General features: G+C 44.7%; 1 protein-coding gene across 2 annotated transcripts in view; it reads left to right on the top strand.

The window, feature by feature from the left end:
- Window positions 1–20,463, top strand: part of LRP8 (LDL receptor related protein 8) — a 370,766-nt gene that overhangs the window by 9,214 nt on the left and 341,089 nt on the right. The window lies entirely within an intron of this gene.

Below are 20,463 nucleotides of genomic sequence, written 5' to 3'. Positions count from 1 at the left end.
TTTCTTCATTTTCAAAAACAAATGAGAGCTGCAAAATACTCACCATGCCTCTCAGCAAATAGCTTGGGGTGTCTACTTTCCAAAATGGGGTCATTTGGGGGGGGTTTGTGCCACCTGGGCATTCCATGACCTCCGAAACTGTGATAGGCAGTGAAGAGTGAAATCAAAAATGTACACCCTTAGAAATCCTGAAGGCGGTGATTGGTTTTCGGGGTCCCGTACGCGGCTAGGCTCCTAAAAAGTCCCACACATGTGGTATCCCCATACTCAGGAGAAGCAGCAGAATGTATTTTGGGGTGCAATTCCACATATGCCCATGACCTGTGTGAGCAATATATCATTTAGTGACAACTTTGTGCAAAAAAAAAAAAAAAATAAATAAATTGTCACTTTCCCGCAACTTGTGTCAAAATATAAAATATTCCATGGACTCAACATGCCTCTCAGCAAATAGCTTGGGGTGTCTACTTTCCAAAATGGGGTCATTTGGGGGGGGTTTGTGCCATCTGGGCATTTTATGGCCTTCAAAACTGTGATAGGTAGTGAGGAGTAAAATCAAAAATGTACGCCCTTAGAAATCCTGAAGGCAGTGATTGGTTTTCGGGGCCCCGTATGCGGCTAGGCTCCCAAAAAGTCCCACACATGTGGTATCCCCATACTCAGGAGAAGCAGCTAAATGTATTTTGGGGTGCAATTCCACATATGCCCATGGCCTGTGTGAGCAATATATCATTTAGTGACAACTTTTTGTAATTTTTTTTTTTTTTTTTGTCATTATTCAATCACTTGGGACAAAAAAAATGAATATTCAATGGGCTCAACATGCCTATCAGCAATTTCCTTGGGGTGTCTACTTTCCAAAATGGGGTCATTTGTGGGGGTTTTGTACTGCCCTGCCATTTTAGCACCTCAAGAAACGACATAGGCAGTCATAAATTAAAGGCTGTGTAAATTCCAGAAAATGTACCCTAGATTGTAGGCGCTATAACTTTTGCGCAAACCAATAAATATACACTTATTGACATTTTTTTTACCAAAGACATGTGGCCAAATACATTTTGGCCTAAATGTATGACTAAAATTGAGTTTATTGGATTTTTTTTAGAACAAAAAGTAGAAAATATCATTTTTTTTCAAAATTTTCGGTCTTTTTCCGTGTATAGCGCAAAAAATAAAAACGGCAGAGGTGATCAAATACCATCAAAAGAAAGCTCTATTTGTGGGAAGAAAAGGACGCAAATTTCGTTTGGTTACAGCATTGCATGACCGCGCAATTAGCAGTTAAAGCGACGCAGTGCCAATTTGTAAAAAGTGCTCTGGTCAGGAAGGGGGTAAATCCTTCCGGGGCTGAAGTGGTTAAATGTAAAGACTTATTCTTGCTGGTAGAATCTTTTAATATTTGCAAACAAAAATGAAGGTTTCCCATTTAGAGTAATAAGCTGTCAGGTTAGTAAAACAGCGATATCAGAACCGATTCAATCATACAGTTTGTAGTGTACATAGATTTGCAAAACAATGGGATGAAGGAATATTCCTGAACTTTGTTTTATCTCATGGTTACTGTGAAATTATGTGAATGCATCAACACAGTGCATGTTATCTCAGCTTGCAGAGCTTGGATTCATTGAATGAGTTTGTAAATATTGCAGAATATACATGTTACACAACTTGGCTCCATTTCATGCTGAATAAACTAAGTTTAATAATGTATCTTAAACAGAAAACTATCTTTAGATAGATTTTTACTCCTAAAGCATTTTTTAAAAATTAAATTTGATAAAAATAAAAAAAATCAGATTTTAAATAAAAATCCAATTTTTTATTTATTTTTTTTCACTTTTTTTTTTTTTTTTTTTAAGAAAAAAAAAAAAAAAAAAAAAATCATTTATTTTATATCCACCCTGATCCCAGCTGTAAGCTGAAGGAATCTAGACCACGGCGGAGATGTATTGGACAGCCAGCAAAGTGGTAAAACTCTCCTGGCAGCCAAGAGGATGTAGGAAATGAGTCGTTATAATAGGTTTGACAATACCGGAGAAGGGAAGGCGCAATAAATAATAAATGGGATTAGGCAGAAAGGACAAATCCAACACTTTCTGAAGCAACATCATCTTGGCCCAAAAAGGCGTGAAAATGTGAAACTGTGATCCTACTTTAAGTCCACAATGCCAACGCATAGCTGGGCAGGAGGGGTCATATCTATGTATGCCCTTCGAAGTCCTACCAGAACATCAAGATTTTAAGGGTAGTCTCTCTCTCTGCACCATGCATTTGGAGGACTTAATAGCAGAGGTCCAGATCCTATCCCACATCTGAGAGGTGATAGGCTGTTGTGGGCAGATGTGCCCATCTGTGCATGTAGGAATAAGTGTGAACCATTTATGTGGTGGCGGGACAGGTGGGCCCTTAACGGCTGGCTACTGCACATATGTGTCTATGGAGAATCACCATTCTGTGCTAAGTGCATGCTCGCTGTGTGCGCCAAGTACAGTTGCTGAGCTGTCACCGACCACTCCTGGTCATTGTTTGCAACCGGGAACTCCTGATCATGTGACCACTGAGGTAGCCAATAATGGTGGTTGTACTATTGGGTAGGACCCTCTTAGGCCTTATTCTTGCGGGTGTACCTATGCATACACCAGTGTGAAGGGCAAGTCTGTGCCCACGCAGGACGCACAGGTGATTGTGCATCCACATGTAGGCACTCCTGTTCAGGTCCCTGAATGCAGAGTGTGCGTTTTGTAGGCGCACCTGTATGGTTGTCCAATTGGGACCAGCAGCTGTGTCCCAATAAACGTGAATTGACTGCCTGCATGTGCATGCATGGTCACCTGTGCAGCATAGACAGTTCTTCCCATGAGTGTAGGCATATGTCCCCCTGTGTGAATGAGGCCCTAAAACAGTAAAAACCAACCTGTGATCTAATGGGGACCTTAAATGTGGCCCCTGACATCACCAAAGGGCACACATCATGTTCAATATACTGTATGTAATGCTTGAGAGGACTGTCAGAAACTGCCGACCTAATAGAGCAGGGATTGACAAATTTGCTTTGAATCTAGGAGCCAGCTAAAAAAGTTAGGAGCCTTTTTTTTTTCTTTTTAATGAGAGATCCAGGGTCTAAAAGACCCTCCATGTCTCCCCTGTGCTCCACTGAATGTAATGCAATGAACATCACACTGCATTACATTCTTGATGGCCAGGGAAACGGGGACCTGGAAGTGACATCACAATTCACTTCCGGGTCAACAACCATAAGGGGAGGAGAGTGGGCGTGTTTCCGCTCTACTCCCTCCCCTCTACCGGCAGCACCCGCTATGCCGGTCCCGGGCCTGCAGATGGGCAAGCGACGCCCGGGCTACATAGTGGGGTGGCAAACGGGGTGTGGGAAGCGGCAGAGGCGCCAGGACGAAACGTATTGTCGCCATGGTGACCTGGGGTTTGTCGAGCCCTGTAATAGAGGGAATGAAGGTCAGAGTGTGGACAGGATACATTTTTGGCTGGGGATAAGCTGCAGAAGACCATACGAAAAAGGTAACATGGTACATGAGGCTGGTAGAGATCAATCCTATTGCCGTAATCCATATTCTCGCACAGATTGCAAGTTATACACCGGGGTCCTAAAGGGCTGCAGGGTGGTAGCGGTGAGGAGTTAAATCATCTTGGATTCTTATGATTTGGTCTGGCTCTCCTATTGGTGGATGGTTTTTAGCAGATGACAGCCAGGCAGCTTACATTTTCAAGAGGTCTGCAAAGGCCTGACTGGTATTCCAATGCAGGTCTATTGGACGCGGCTCTGTGTGAATGAGGCCTAACGTGTCTCCGTGTCTACACGGGAATGTCATTTCCATTCACATCATCTGCGCTGAGTGCTGAAGGAACATAATCAAGTCTTATTCAAAGCAGACAATGCATTTTTCTTTCCATCCTTGGGCAATGCGGGATTACATTGAAGTGTTCTGCAGCTGCAGAGTCTCCAGACATTTCCAGCCCTTTTACAGAACGCAATGAAGTTATATAGGGAGGGAGAGAGGTTACAGAGATGTTAGATTGAATTATTAATGGGAGCGGCACTTGTCTCCTGACTGGGTAATGCTAATTGGTGTTGGGTTCGCTGTGCTTTCTTCATGTACGGCTCTGACCACGAAGGGGGAGGGGTTCTGTAGTTCTGGATGTGCTGCTTGTGCACTTATACTGATGCTGGATAAACGCACTTTCATCACCGTCGTGACACCGGGCTTCTATTAAAAGTGCTTTGAAAGTGAATACAAGATTGTGTTTGGGCTGAAAAAAAAAAAAATATCCAGGAAAATGGAATCGGAGCAATGCTGTGAAACACTTGAATTGGCCGCACACGTTAAATTGTTAGATTTTTGCCGTCCTGCCAAAACATAGTCTAACACTTCAACGTGTGCGGCCAATTCAAGTGTTTCACAGCATTGCTCCTGGATTTTTTTTTTCCAGCCCAAACATATATATATATATATATATATATATATATATATATATATATCTATATATCTATATCTATATATATATATCTCTCTCTCTCTCGCCAACAGTTTACGTAGCGCTTTACAACTTGAGGGTAGACAGTACAAATACAGTACACTTTGATACAGTAGGAATCAGAGGGCCCTGCTCCTTAGAGCTTACAATCTATATATATATATATATATATATATATATATATATATATATATATATTTTATATATAGTGTGTGTATATATTATTATTATTATTAATTTTTTCCATAAAAAGGGCAATTGGAGTGTCTCTAGACAACTTTTTAAAATTTTTTTACTCTTTCACACTGGATCGACTCCATTCACCACTAGGGCACATAGAAAACAATTGCTTCCTATGGGCCCTGTTCGCATTGCAACACAGCCCGGAGGTGTGGTGCAGTGCAGTGCTCTGCGGTAAAATGCATGCATGCTTTGTACATCATCATGTGTTACTTTGTGCATTAACCCCTGTGCGCCCGGCACTTCCCAGCCCTTTAAGAGGTTCCAGATGCTGGGGGGGGGTTATGCACATGTGACCACCATGATTGGCTGTCACGATGGTCACATGATTGGAAAGCTCCTGATTGCAAGTAACGTTCCTGAACTTTCCGTTTGCTGCCGGTAACCGTTGCAGGGGGGGGGGGGGCGGGGGGTGCACAGGGCAAGCGCTCTTGGCACAGCTGCATTCGCCCCACTTTAAGCAAATGTGCAGCCGCTCGGCACCAAGGCCCACCTGCCAAGTGGCCGCATGTTTGCTTGCAGCCGGCGCCAAGGGGATAAAGTGGTTGTAAACCTCAGACATAAGATATGAACAAATCATATTCCTCTAGTCTAGTGGGTCTCAATTCAGAAACACTAAGGCTGAGTTTACACCATTGCGAATTGGATGCGGGATCTCCGCATCCAATTCGCAGTAGCAGGAGATTTTGACCGGCTCTCTATGGAGCCGGTTCACATATCTCCGCAGCAGGTCCGGTTCGTTTTGCAGAAAAACACTGTGCGTCTTTTGGTTCGTTTTAGGTCTGAAATTTCAGCCCAAAATTTCAGGCTTAAATCGGACCTGAAATGGTGAACCAGGACGCACCAGACCCCCTGCTGTGAGACAGACTCGTCGGGTGTGAACCGAGCCTTGGTGGCCTTTCTGTCTGCTGCCTCATTTCTCTGTTATCTGCATGAATCTCTGACAAGTTTTTCTGACACCAAACGATTATAAGGTGACGGGAGGGTAGGAGTGGCGCTGTTCTAGGATGGAATATCTTACACCCCTAAATGAGTAAAATGTATACCTGCTGGGACCAAACGTAGAAAATAAAAAGTGTAAACCCAATACATAAATAACCTGTGTTCTGGTGCAACAATCTAATATGCCACTAGCGATGAATATAAAGCCAAAAACGTATGAAGTGCGATCCAGTATGCAAATGACCTAGGTCAGTGAAGGCGAACCTTGGCACCCCAGATGTTTTGGAACTACATTTCCCATGATTCTAATGCACTCTGCAGTGTAGTGGAGCATCATGGGAAATGTAGTTCCAAAACATCTGGAGTGCCAAGGTTCTCCATCACCGATCTAGGTTCTGGTTCAACAAACTGATGTATCACTGTTTAAAGATTCTCCCATGTGACTCATAAAATCAACATACAAAAAATGCAAACAAAACCATGAATATGTGAACCGCAGTATCTGCGTTTTAAAACATATGTGAAAACATAAAAAATAAAAAGACTGGTGTCCTTTGAGTGATACGCTCTTAAACAATTGACGAAATGAAGCTAAATAAAATGCTATACGTGAAGGCTTCTGGTCCGGGGAATAATGTTTAAACTGAAGCAATCCTCTCTGTAGAAGTCTATGGGGCTTACTACTTCAGTTCTAATAATGCGGAGCACTGACAACAGAAGCCTGCAGGCAACGGCTGAACTGTGGGGACATTCAGCTGTATGAAGAGATGAGTGTATCCTACAATCGTTTGTTCCCAAGTGCTGCTGCTTAAAGTGATACTAAACCCCTTTTTTTTAAAAACATTTCAGAGTAAGAAGTCCATGCTTGCACAAGATGATTGGTCGTCTTTTTTTTTTTTTTTTAAAAAAGATCCTTTCCTTTCCTTGTCAGGCCAGACTTGTGGGTGTCTCCTTTAGGTAGCTGACTATAGAGACCCGTGCATGTGCACTCCCGTTCATAGACCCCTACACAGCACCTGGCAAACCACACCTCTACTCCATCCTCCTCCCAGCAATATGATTGACGGCAGCCAGAGCCTATCACTCCTCTGCCCTTAGTACTCTCCTTCACAACCCAGAAGTGTGGGGAATGGTGCAGATCGTCTTAGGCCGGCCATACAATATTCAAATCTCAGCCGGTTCAGCAGGAACTGGACTAGATTTGAACCCTTAATGGGCAGGCCTAATGTACCAAGTTGATCGATCAATTTGGGTACAACCAGCCTGCCGTATTCTCTTGGGGTTATTGCTAGCAGCTGCTATAGCTTCTAGTGATAATCCCTGTCTTCTGCTGGTGGAGACGGCTACCCCTCTCTGCTATAGCCACTAGCAATAATCACTGTCTTGTCCTGACGGGGACGGCTTCCCCTCTCTGCTATAGTCACTAGCGATAATCCCTGTCTTCTCCCGGTGGAGACGGTTTCCCCTCTCTGCTATAGCTGCTAGCGATAATCCCTGTCTTCTCCTGGTGGAGACGGCTTCCCCTCTCTGCTATAGCCACTAGCAAAAATCACTGTCTTCTCCCAGTTGGGACGGCTTCCCCTCTCTGCTATAGCCGCTAGCGATAATCACGGTCTTCTCCTGACGGGGACGGCTTCCCCTCTCTGCTATAGCCGCTAGCGATAATCACGGTCTTCTCCCGGTGGAGACGGCTTCCCCTCTCTGCTATAGCTGCTAGCGATAATCCCTGTCTTCTCCTGGTGGAGACGGCTTCCCCTCTCTGCTATAGCCGCTAGCGATAATCCCTGTCTTCTCCTGGTGGAGACGGCTTCCCCTCTCTGCTATAGCCGCTAGCAAAAATCACTATCTTCTCCCAGTTGGGACGGCTTCCCCTCTCTGCTATAGCCGCTAGCGATAATCCCTGTCTTCTCCCGGTGGAGACGGTTTCCCCTCTCTGCTATAGCTGCTAGCGATAATCCCTGTCTTCTCCTGGTGGAGACGGCTTCCCCTCTCTGCTATAGCCGCTAGCGATAATCCCTGTCTTCTCCTGGTGGAGACGGCTTCCCCTCTCTGCTATAGCCGCTAGCAAAAATCACTGTCTTCTCCCAGTTGGGACGGCTTCCCCTCTCTGCTATAGCCGCTAGCGATAATCACGGTCTTCTCCTGACGGGGACGGCTTCCCCTCTCTGCTATAGTCACTAGTGATAATCCTTGTCTTCTCCCGGTGGAGACGGCTTCCCCTCTCTGCTATAGCTGCTAGCGATAATCCCTGTCTTCTCCCAGTTGGGACGGCTTCCCCTCTCTGCTATAGCCGCTAGCGATAATCACGGTCTTCTCCTGACGGGGACGGCTTCCCCTCTCTGCTATAGCCGCTAGCGATCATCACTGTCTTCTCCCGGTGGGGACGGCTTCCCCTCTCTGCTATAGCCGCTAGCGATAATCACTGTCTTCTCCTGACTGGGACGGCTTCCCCGTATGAGAAAAGGCAATTGCTGATTCCCCTGTCATCACTATCTGTGTTGATGGGGGAATCGTGCAAATTTCTTTCCTGCAACCGTGCACCGTGTATGGCCTGCTTTAGACGTAGCAAGTGGTTACAAGGGAGCACAGGTAAGTGTTTAGGGACAGAACGGCATAGAAAAGTACTGGGACAAACGGGCCCTATTCCTGACACTGAGTTTTTGTTCAAATACTTTTCCTCTAGCATGGAGAAAAGGATACAATGCATCTTTTTCTCAGTTTCAGGACGTATGCCGATCGGTAACAGGGCACATCACAGGCTATTACAGTGATCATGTGATCGAGAGCTAATCCTTCCAGCTCCTGATTGTTAGCAGGAGACCCGAAGCTGTTGGTGACCAATAAGTCTCCATGCTGGGCACACAAACACCGGTACACAGACACAGAACCACGGAAGTGTGGGTACGCTTTTTATAAAGGGATTCATTTGCTAAATACATTCCAGGTGCATCAAAACAAAAGGTGTGCATAGTGTTAGGCTGGATTCACACCTATGCATTTTTAGTGCTTTTTGCATTTTGCAGATTTGCACTACAGTCAATTTAACATGGTTTCCTATGGAACACGTTCTGTAGTACAAATATGCAAAAAGCACTAAAAATGCATAGGTGTGAATCCAGCCTTAGTGTTTCTCTAAAAATCAACCACAGCCTAGTACACCTGATCAGAAAATTGTACAAAAAATAGCACTTTCGAAGCGATCGTATGATAATCTGATCGTTAGTACACCGCTTTGGAGAACTGATCACGACAGTTCATCCCAAATTTTTCTTGTACAATTTTCATTTGATCAGTGCAGTTTTCATCCGAAAAGACACTACAACACTTTACATCACTTCTGAATTTTTATTCTGTCATATGAGAATTTTCATAACTTTAACAACTGCTTAATTGTCGATTATGGAGACTAGCATGCAAAAAAAAAGTAGACATTAATTCGTCCGATAATCTCATCGTGTCTACCAGGCTTAAGTAGAAAAGCCTATACCCTGCTAGCTGCAGAGTTGGCCCCTTTCTGTTATTGGGGAAGCAGTAGTCTCTCTGCAGACATTCTGCATAGCCCCTGTTGAGTCAGAATCGGAGCTCTCGAATCAGCAGGGATCATGAGCATTTGCTAATTGCAGAACGATATTCAGTAGGGGATGTGTTGGACCATTGCTTTTCCACAGAGAACAAATACTGGTTGCTGGCGGAGTACAGGCTTTTCTACTCAGGTTGTGGCTGCTTTAGGCCCCTTTCACATGGAGCAGATCCACTTTGCTCAGCAGAGGATATGTCCTCTGATCCAATGCTAAGCAGAGCAGGCGGTTGACCGGTCCGTGTCTACTTAGTTTATGCAGAGTGGACATGGACACAGCCGCTCTGCTCTATGGGCATTCGGGTGTAAACTGACCGGCGTCCTCTGATCTGATCCACCTACACGGAAGAGGACGGATCCCCTTACGTTTGTTTTTGCAGACCAGATCTGATCAGAGGTAGGTGTGTGTAAACTGACGCACGTTCGTTTTATACCTGCTGGTCCATAGGGATACATGAAGCATCCGATCAGGTCTGCCTGACAAACTGACAGGTGGACCTGATTGGATTACCCGTATGAAAGAGGCCTCGGGCTCCTTCACACGAGGCGGATCTGCTGGACGGGCTTCTCTAGCTCAGCGGGAGAACGCACTGTTGATCTCGCTGAACAGCGGCTGATGGGTCCATCTCTGCTCACTGTGCAGGAATGGATCTGTCAGAGCCCCGCTGTTCTCTATGGGCAGATCGGATGAAAACGGACTGCATGTCCGTCTTCATCCAATCCCATTCGATCCGCTGGATGGATGGCAAACGTATCGCCATCCATCTGTTTTGAGCAGATCTTGTCGGATCGGATGGCAGACGGGTGTCAGTGGACACATATCTCTGCTGACATCTGCCTGCCCATACAAGTCAATGGGTGGCCAGCTCGGATCCGCCTGAAAAACGGACATGTGGATCCAAGCGGCCAATTGTGTGAAAGGGGCCTTAGAAAGTAAGTGAACTGTAAGACATTGTAAACTTTTTGTTTTGATGTACAACATCCCCTTAGCACAATGATCAGGGCTATGCAAAAGTCCTGCTTTATATCTCATTTGTTCGCTTAGCTATGCTCGCTTATTAAGATGCGCACATCATCATTAGGAACATGAAGAATGACATATTTTACGCTGTGTGTTTTTATCAGACATCTTATTTAATACCCGCTTTGTGGCTGTAAGCACCATTTAGTGAGATTTCAGAATTAGCATATAGGAGCTTGCAGCTTTATATTTGGATTCCTGGCAGAAGATGAATTGCTAAAGCTTTTCTGTGTCCTGTAGTAAGCATGATAAAGTAGTGGCTTATGGCAGGCTGAAATTGCACCTATACAAAAATGTTACTCTAAAGCTTAACATGTGCTGATTGCATACATTAACCGACTTCACAGTGCTGCAGCACTTTGCTATCCTGGAGAATATCATCTATATGCTGCTCTGACTTCCTTTAGTGATAACCTAGACTCTTAGTCATCTGATATATGGTTAACCACTTGTCTATTGGGCACTTGTACCCCCTTCCTGTCCAGGTCAATATTTAGCTTTCAGAGCTGTCACACTTTGACAATTGCATGGTCATACAACACTGTACCCAAACTACATTTTTTTTTTTTTTTATAATTTTTTTTTTTTTTTTAAACCGATTTTCTTTTGGTGTTTTTCTTTTTTTTTAATCGCCACTAGATTTATTTTTTGCTAAAGTTTTTTTTTTCTTAGTTACAACATTTTATAACAGAAACAAAGTAATTTTTCTCCTTCACTGATGGGCGCCGATGGGGGCTTCACTGATGGGGGGGGCCGACGGGGGCTTCACTGATGGGGGGGGGGGCGACGGGGGCTCCACTGATGGGGGGGGCCGACGGGGGCTCCACTGATGGGGGGGGCCGACGGGGGCTTCACTGATGGGGGGGCCGACGGGGGCTTCACTGATGGGGGGGGCCGACGGGGGCTTCACTGATGGGGGGGGCCGACGGGGGCTTCACTGATGGGGGGGGCCGACGGGGGCTTCACTGATGGGGGGGGGGGGCCGACGGGGGCTTCACTGATGGGGGGGGCCGACGGGGGCTTCACTGATGGGGGGGGGGGGGGTCGACGGGGGCTTCACTGTTGGGGCTCCACTGATCATCAGGGCACTAATGATCAATGCCCTGATTATCAGTGTAGATGTCCTCTGTATGGATTTGCCAGTTATGGACTCTCCTCTCCTCACACACTCAGTTTAAGAAGAGAGATATACAGCCAAATCCTGTTTATACTGTGATCAGCTGTGATAGGACACAGCTGATCACGTGGTAAAGAGCTGCTGTGATTGGCTCTTTACCACAATCTGTGATCAGCTGTGTCCCAAGGACACAGCAATCACAGATACCAGCAGATGCGCACATCAATAGACACCCTCTTGGCAATGTATGACTGCACTGTAGTCATTCGGCTATAGCTTGGTTGTGAAGAGGCTAAAGCGGAACTAAACTGTATCTCTGCTCCGCAAGCTGAAAACACGATTGAATCTACTTTTAATATTCAGATCAGACCCATCCATGTCTTAACGCTATATTTTGTTAAAAAAATAAGTTTGAAAAAGCACTCCCCTAGCTGTGGCCATCTTAAGTAAGGGCAGATAAATCATGTAGCATTTACTCCCTGGAATCCATCTACTCTTAGCTCAGACATGCAGGCAGAAGGGTTTACTTAGCTGAGAGAGTCCCACCTCCAGATGAAAGAAAAAAAATGTCCTTGAAAACTCCTGGGATGTATGACATCATTTTGGCCCAGGCCAGCAACCAGAAAGCAACTGAGGAAAAGAAAAAAAAAAAAAAATAAAAATTAATACGTAAATATAATATATTCCTAACTATTTACGAAGGCTAGCAGCATAAGGATTAAGAATAGGTAATATAAATTTAACTTTAAGTGCACCTGTACCCAGGCTATAGACATTTTAGGGTTTGTTCACACCAGCATGCACTACACCACAGTGACACTATTTGGTCGCTTAGAGCACTGCCCAAAAAGCCCATCCAAACTGCTCCGGTGACCCACTACACTGGGGTTCTCTATGGCTAAGCCCTGTGATTGGGGTGAAACGCGTCAGCCGGGGCATGGGAGGAGCTGAGGCCACCTTTCCTCTTGATCCAGTACACGGACTGTTAAGAAGCACAGCGTCTTTCATTCACATTTTATGTACTACTCCACAGCTGCTGATGTGCGATGTGAAGGCAGCAACGCTGATGTGCTGTAAGCAGGATATCACGCAAACTTTTTTTACTTCATTTTTTTTTTTTTTTTTTTTTAATAATTCGTTTTTATTGGCCGCGGTGGGATTCAGTGGTTTGTGCTGAGCTGAAAAAAGAGGAACTTCATGCCATGATGGGGAACAAGACTTTTTGCCTTGTCCACAGTATGTATCCGATTTTGGCTCCCCTTAGTAAATGTTGGTTCCTCCTATATGTTAATCAATTACTACCTCAAAATGTCACACCACATACTGTTTCTAATGTGGCTTTGGCTAACAGAGTGTGTATATTCATCTGCCTACCACAGAAAAAGCTGGCGAAGGTCTTATACAGCAGATGCATGGGGTACAACTGTCCTTGTGCCCACGTGGTCAGGTTGCCAAGCATAACATTTTTTGTCTAGATATGAGGGTGGTCTCTTCCTATCCACTGCTTGTGGCCTGATGTGTTTTGTGCATTCGTCCCTAAACGCATGGGGTCCTCTTCGTGGGTACCACTCAGTAGTGTTCAGCCTTGTCCAGCCGCAGCCTGCCATAGACTTTGGCAGGGTGCCGGCAGCAGAGCTGAACACTGCACCTATCCCGGGCACACTTACCTGTAGGGACACACAGCAGCTAGATGCCTTAAAGTGCAGGGGGAAGGTTAGTTCACCCCAAGCTAATTCAGTTTGAGACTCATGTAAGTTGTGTATTTCATACTATTACAATGTTCATCTCTTGTCTTTCTTGTATTGTATCTCCGTCCTGATCTCCTCCAGCTGTTTTTTTCAGCCACTTTCTATCTACACGCACTTGCTCCATAGGCTGCTTATCATTTCTTTGGACCCGTTTTCTGAGAGTACAACAATAAATTGTGCCACCGTAAGGAGTGGGTCTGCTCAGGCACTTGTAGTCTCCATCAAGGTGCATGAGATGGAGGACATTACAGGAGTACAGGTGGGAGCCCGTTGTCACCTTGCAATAGGAAGTGCCTGAACAGGAATAAGGACCTTCAAGACAGGATAACTGCTGGAAGTTTTTTTTTTTTTTTTTTTTTTTTTTTTTTGCCTTCATGCAGACAATGCATGATGGTAAAAAACCTTTTACCTTTTTAGAACCCTTTTTACATTATTACATTAGTGAACATTATTCTGAAATTGTTCGACAATTTTTAGGCACAACTTTTCCCAGATTGGTGAACCTCTGCAAATCTTTACTTCTGAGGCCCTCTGACTCTCTAAGATGCTCTTTTTAGGCTCGGTTCACACTGGTACGACACGACAGTCATACCACTTTGGATCCGACTTTGCCCTTTGGCCCTCCTGCCCCAAAGCTCTCACCCCCCCCCATGTTGAGGTCATGTGGCCTGGCACAGTTCAGGAGGGGGGGGGGCGCTCGCTCATACCCACCCCCTTTCCTGACCTGCCAGGCAGTGTGCTTGGATAAGGGTCTTGTATGGATTTTGGGGGGACCCCCACAAATTCCATACCAGATCGAAGGGCCTGGTATGCTCTGCACATGTCATGAGCTCCCAATGTGGGAGCATTTGTCGTACCAGTGTGAACCCGGCCTTATTCTCCATGTTATTGGCCTGTTGACAATCAACCTAATTGCAAAATGTTCTTCCAGCTCTTCCTTGTCAGTATCACTTCCTTTGCCAGGTTTTTGTTGCCCAGTTTCAACTTTTTTGAGACTTGTTGCTGCCATCAATTTGATAATTGCCTTTTTTTTTTTCTTAATGGTACATTTTCTCAGTTTAAAAATTTTATGTTTTTATGTTTTCTATTGTGAATAAAATATGGGTTTATGAGATTTGCAAATCAATGCATTGTTTTTATGTAGATTATTTGTGCCTATGTTTTTGGAATTGGGGTTGTATGATTTTAGTGATTTGGGCTTAGATCTACTTTAGGCACACGGAAGTTTATTTTTGATAAAGCAAAACACAGCAAATGGAAAAAAAAAATCCCCCTTTTTTTTAACATGCTTCTGCATCCTGAGGAAAACCTTTTCTAGAGTGAATGAGTTCTTACTGACTACTGGCCATGTTCCTGCTGAGCATACAGAATGCGACACGCGGTGTGTCTCCAAACACAATGGGACCTCTAAAAAATGTCTGTGCAGACAAGGCCTTCACGTCACCTCTATGTACTGGACAAGAGGCACCTCTGAAACAAATATAATAATGTCAAACTGTACTATGCAAGTTCTGGGAGCCAAAATGTATTTTAAAGGGTTGATCCACCGAAATTGGCATTTAAACCAACCCCGAGGGGGTGGAAAATGTTCCAACAGCAGTACCTTGTAAAAGAAGGAGATCTGTACTTGCCTGTCTGAGTGGAATCTTTGCTCTCCTGAAGAGCTAGCGTTCTCCTCTGTTAGAAGTCCCCTCCTGCTAGCTACTGTGGTTCCAGACACTGATTCCTCCGTCACTACAGGACTGCTTTGGGCATTATGAAGGGTTCCTTACTTTTTTTGCTGGATTTTGTGTTTAACACTATGGAGTAGGCAACATGAATAGCTGAAACGTATAGACTTGGACGGGAACACCCAAGTCTCCCAGATGGACAGGGTCAGGGGGATTTTACTGTTGGAGTATGAAAAATGTATAGGACACCAAGGACCATGAAGCCCACCTGTAACTAAAGTATAATGTTTAGGTAGACTGACCCTTTACCATAAAAAGCTTGTTAAATGTAATTTATCTATATAGACATATTCCACAGCAGAACACATTATGATCAGTTTCTGTTAAATTGTACTATAAAAAAAAAGTATAATTTTTCTTTTAAATGACCCCCCGCCCAAGCAAGCCTCCAACTTACCTGCCCTTACTGCTCTTTGGCAGTCGCATAGCTGCCATTACTAAATCTCCCAAAGGGGTTCTTGTTCTGCACGTACATTAAAAATTCTCCATTATATCTTGAGGCTGTCCACCATTGAGATGACTTGGACGTAGGAGTCACTTATCTGTTACATTTTTGTATGTTCTCCCTCGTCTTCATTTGATATAATGTTGATCTGAGTGGTTTCAAAAACTTTATTTTGTTTAAAAAAACAAAATATATTTTAAAAAAGTATTGCGTTGTGTCTCCTATTTAGGCTTTGTTCACACCTAAGCGGTTGCAATGGTGCGCATGTGTTTTTGTGCTTGGGGAAGCCTATTGTTTGCACAACTGTGAACCTACTGTAGTCTTATAGAAGATCACCAGTGATTTTTTTTTTTTTTTTTTTTAAAAACATTATCAGCTGTTTTTAAAATGTAAAAAGTAGTGTTCGCTACTCGTTTTCTCTCCAGGACTGTCCCGTTCAGAAGCTTCAATTCTGCTGCTGGCTGCCCGGTCCACTTTGTGAACCCAGGCTGTTGTGGACACACTACCTAGGGCCCAAAGTACAATACTACCTACTAGGTACTACCTTGTGGTACTACTATTATAACAGAGGTAAATGAGATGAAGAAGATCTAGGACCCCCAGATGACTGGTGAGAAGACCCCCTAGGAATAAAGTAGTGTGAAGATTTTGTTAAGAAAACAAAAAAGGGTTGGGAGGGGGGTGCAAAAAAAAATGAAGTTCTGCTTTTCCACTTCAGCGATACGGCACTGCGTCGCTTTAACTGACAATTGCGCGGTCCTGCGACGTGGTGCCCAAACAAAATTTATGTCCTTTTTTTCCCCACAAATAGAGCTTTCTTTTGGTGGTATTTTATCACCTCTGCGGCTTTTATTTTTTAAGCTATTAACAAAAAGAGCGTCAATTTTGAAAAAAAATAAAACAATATTGTGTTAGTTTTTTGCTATAATATCCCCCCATTTTAAAAAAAAAAAAACGAATTTCTTCATCAGTTTAGGCAGATCTATATTCTTCTACAAATTTTTGGTAAAAAAAAATCGCAATAAGCATATATTGATTGGTTTGCGCAAAAGTTATAGTGCCTACAAAATAGGGAATAGAGTTATGGCATTTTTTTAAATTTTATTTATTTATTTTTTTACTAGTAATGGTGGCGATCAGTGTTGTGTTTTTTTTTTTTTTCTTTCTTTCTTTATAGGGATTGCGGCAGACAGATCGGACACTTATGACACTTTTTTTGGGATCGTTGACATTTTTTACAGCGTTCAGAGCTAAAAATAGCTACTGATTACTGTATAAATGTCACTGTCAGGGAAGTGGTTAATACTAGGGGGCATTTAAGGGGTTAAATGCGTTCCCTCACTTGTGTGTTCTAACTGTAGGGGGGATGGGAGTGACTAGAGGAGGAGACGTATCGCTGTTCCTAACTAATAGGAACACATGCTCTGTCTCTCCTCTCCTGACAGAAGCTGGATTTGTGTGTTTACACACACACATCCCCGTTCTGCCTCTCTTGCCCATCATCGTGACCGCCGGTCCGCCCGCCACGCAGCGGGCGCGCGCCTGCTAAGGTTCTTATAGGAACCGATGTACCTGTACGTCGTTTCGCGCAGGAGAGCCAACCTGCTGACGTATATGTACCTGAGTCGGTCAGGAAGTGGTTTAAGTACATATAGGGGTTGATCTTTAAAGCAATGGCGTGGCCTTACTGCTGATTTAAAAAATTGCATCAAGTACAGTGACTTACAAATGTGTTATTGGGTTTTGCTTGTCTTGGGACTCCAAAGCAAGTTGAGTGCAATAAAAATGAATAAAGAAGAAAAAAAGGAAAGCCAAGGGGAAGGGAATCCTGGTTCCTTCAATTATGGAGTTCTGTCTGCAGTGGGAAGAAGAGAGAACCCTGTGGAACATGCAGGATCCACACCGTGGTCTGCATTTTATGATTGGCTTGTAAATTGCAGACTGCCGTTAGGAGTAAGGCTGTGGTGTTGTGTAGTAGCATCTGATCTCCATTTTTAACCCGGGTCCATAGTTATTCAGGGCACTTTTGCTAAGGACCAAATTCACTGCCAAGCGTAACGCACACTGCCTCTCATGCCCTCATACCCAACACCTCATGCCCTCATACCCAACCTGTGGCCCTCTGACCTCCAGCAGTCTGTAGTGGAAACATTGATTAGGCGAATAGTAGGGGTGCAACGGATCGTCATCGATCCGCGGAGGTTGATCCGTACGGGACACCCGCGATCCGCGGAGCGCTCTGTGGCCTCGGCCATAGGAAAGGCCGCGGCTTTGGCCTAGCTCCGGAGCGGCGGCCATCTTGGTACACCCGGCGGCCGTTTAGCACGTGATCTCTCCCCTCTGTGTACTGATCTGTATAGTGGAGGGGAGAGATCGGATGGCAGCAGTGCCAATACTCTGCAATGCCCTGCCAATACTCTGCAATGCCCTGCCAATACTCTGCAATGCCCTGCCAATACTCTTCCATGCCCTGACAATACTCTTCCATGCCCTGACAATACTCTTCCATGCCCTGACAATACTCTTCCATGCCCTGACAATACTCTTCCATGCCCTGACAATACTCTTCCATGCCCTGACAATACTCTTCCATGCCCTGACAATACTCTTCCATGCCCTGACAATACTCTTCCATGCCCTGACAATACTCTTCCATGCCCTGACAATACTCTTCCATGCCCTGACAATACTCTTCCATGCCCTGACAATACTCTTCCATGCCCTGACAATACTCTTCCATGCCCTGACAATACTCTTCCATGCCCTGACAATACTCTTCCATGCCCTGACAATACTCTTCCATGCCCTGACAATACTCTTCCATGCCCTGACAATACTCTTCCATGCCCTGACAATACTCTTCCATGCCCTGACAATACTCTTCCATGCCCTGACAATACTCTGCCAATACCCTGCCAATAGGGAGATTGTGGATATTACAGTGGGGGAGATTTTTTTTTTTATTGATCCGAAAATGATCCGAACCGTGACTCCTGATCCGAGGAACGATCCGAACCGTGAGTTTTTTGATCCGTTGCACCCCTAGCGAATAGTATTGATCTCTACTAGCCTCATGTAACATCTTCCCAGTTTCATATGGTCTTCTGCAGTATATTTCCAGATAAAAATGTATCCTGTCCAAACGCTTTGACCCTCATTTTTTTTTCTATAGGTTTATGCTTTGACAGTCTTCTCAAGCATTCCATATGTTGAACATTCTGTGTGGCCCTTTGGTGATGTGAGAGGCCACATTTGAGACCCCTTTTAGCACATAAGTTGAAACCACTGCTCTACAGCCTCGGCCTTGTGACTATTGTGACTAGTTCTTGGTGAGAAGACCGACATAGAAGAAATACAATGGCACCATCCATGTGTAGAGGATGAGCTGAGTTTAGCCCCATTTCTTGCTGCACCTGCTATAGTGTATTCTTTATTTCTTTTTAATTTTCACTACAGGGCAAAAGGCTTATCTCTTATGTCCTCCCTTAAGAGGATTTGCATTGACTTGAATTAAGAATGCAGATAGTTTTCCGTTTACATAAAGATTTGGCGATTCCGTTCTCTATTTATGTAATCCAATTTAATGTGCGCTTTTATAATAACCTTTGAATAATTTAATCCAATAGGGATTTGGAAAGTGGCGCACAGTGAACATGTATACCGCACGTGTCATTATTGGGACAAAACCTGGACGGTTTTCGCATCCCCACTCTTGAAGTAACCGAGGAACTAGGGCAGCAATCTGCAGCCAGCGTGTTGAAACACATCTGTGTGTTGCCATGCCAAGGGATGTTTTGTAATGTTGCTGGTATTAATTTAGTGATTCTAGGAATAATTTACAATGAAAGGTATACTCCAGACACACTGGTAAAACTGTATATAAATAGAAACCTAAAAAAAGACCATTTTCTCTTTTAAAGGTACGATCCAATCCAAATTTCAGGTGCAAGACAGGAAACAAAAATTACACTATATTGTCAAAAGTATTGGGACGCCTGCCTTTACACGCACATGAACTTTAATGGCATCCCAGTCTTGGTCTGTAGGGTTCAATATGGAGCTGGAGTTGGCCGACCCTTTGCAGCTATAACAGCTTCAACTCTTCTGGGAAGGCTGTCCGCAAGGTTTAGGAGTGTGCCTATGGGCATGTTTGACCAAGGCTTTTTTTCTCATTAAAAAGGTGCAGGAACTCAATCATGGACCCCCCCCCCCCCAAAAAAAGAAAACCTTCCCCCACTTATGCACGCACCCTCCAAACCGCATCAAATTTTGGGTTTGGTCAAATTTCATTAACAGTGGGAGGGTCTTAAGGGGGCATTAAATACATAGTACAGTACATAGTAAGTACAGGGTGCAGAGTTCGGGGTGTGCTACGTACATAGTGCAGAGTTCAGGGGGCCACTGCATACAGAATGCAGAATTCAGGGGTGCGCTACACACAGTTCAGCCTTCTCCCACAGCTGCCTACCTCTGCATCTCCCATCCACATCTCACTTTCACCCCTCTTCTTCTCTAGTACCCCCCACACACTGTAGTTGGCTCCACCTCACTCACTTGCAGGGAGATCGTCCAGTGGGGGTGTCGGCATCCACACTGCACCCAAGGCACCTGCATCTCCCTTGTCCCCATTCTGCACTCAGTGGGAGCTGTTCAGGAGATCAGATCTGTGGGAGTCGTTGGGAGACCTGCTGTCAATTGTAAACACAGAAGCTGGACTCCTGTGTTTTACAAGTGATAGTGGTGAGCAGGGAGCAGAGGGTTTGAGCCAGAGGTGGTGGAACTGAGTTCCACCAAGTTCCAGCTGAAAAAAAGCTTTTTGACCATTCTTCCAGAAGTGCATTTGTGAGGTCAGGCCAAGGCCTAGGCCTGGCTTGCAGTCTCCACTTTAGTTCATCCCAAAGGTGTTCTATCAGGTTGAAGTCAGGACTCTGTGCAGGCCAGTCAGGTTCCTCCACCCCAAACTCGTTCAGCCATGCCTTTATGGACCTTGCTTTGTGCATTTAATGGAGTGGGGATTACGGTGTGGGGTTGCTTTTCAGGGATTGGGCACAAAGCAAGGTCCATAAAGACATGGATGAGCGGGTTTAGGGTGGAGGCACTTTACTGGCCTGCGCAGAGTCCTGACCTCAACCTG

The sequence above is a fragment of the Aquarana catesbeiana genome, linkage group LG07 (genome assembly GCF_042186555.1).
Source record: "Aquarana catesbeiana isolate 2022-GZ linkage group LG07, ASM4218655v1, whole genome shotgun sequence".
NCBI classification, from domain to species: Eukaryota; Metazoa; Chordata; class Amphibia; order Anura; family Ranidae; genus Aquarana; species Aquarana catesbeiana.
This window is presented reverse-complemented; position numbering and strand designations above follow the sequence as displayed.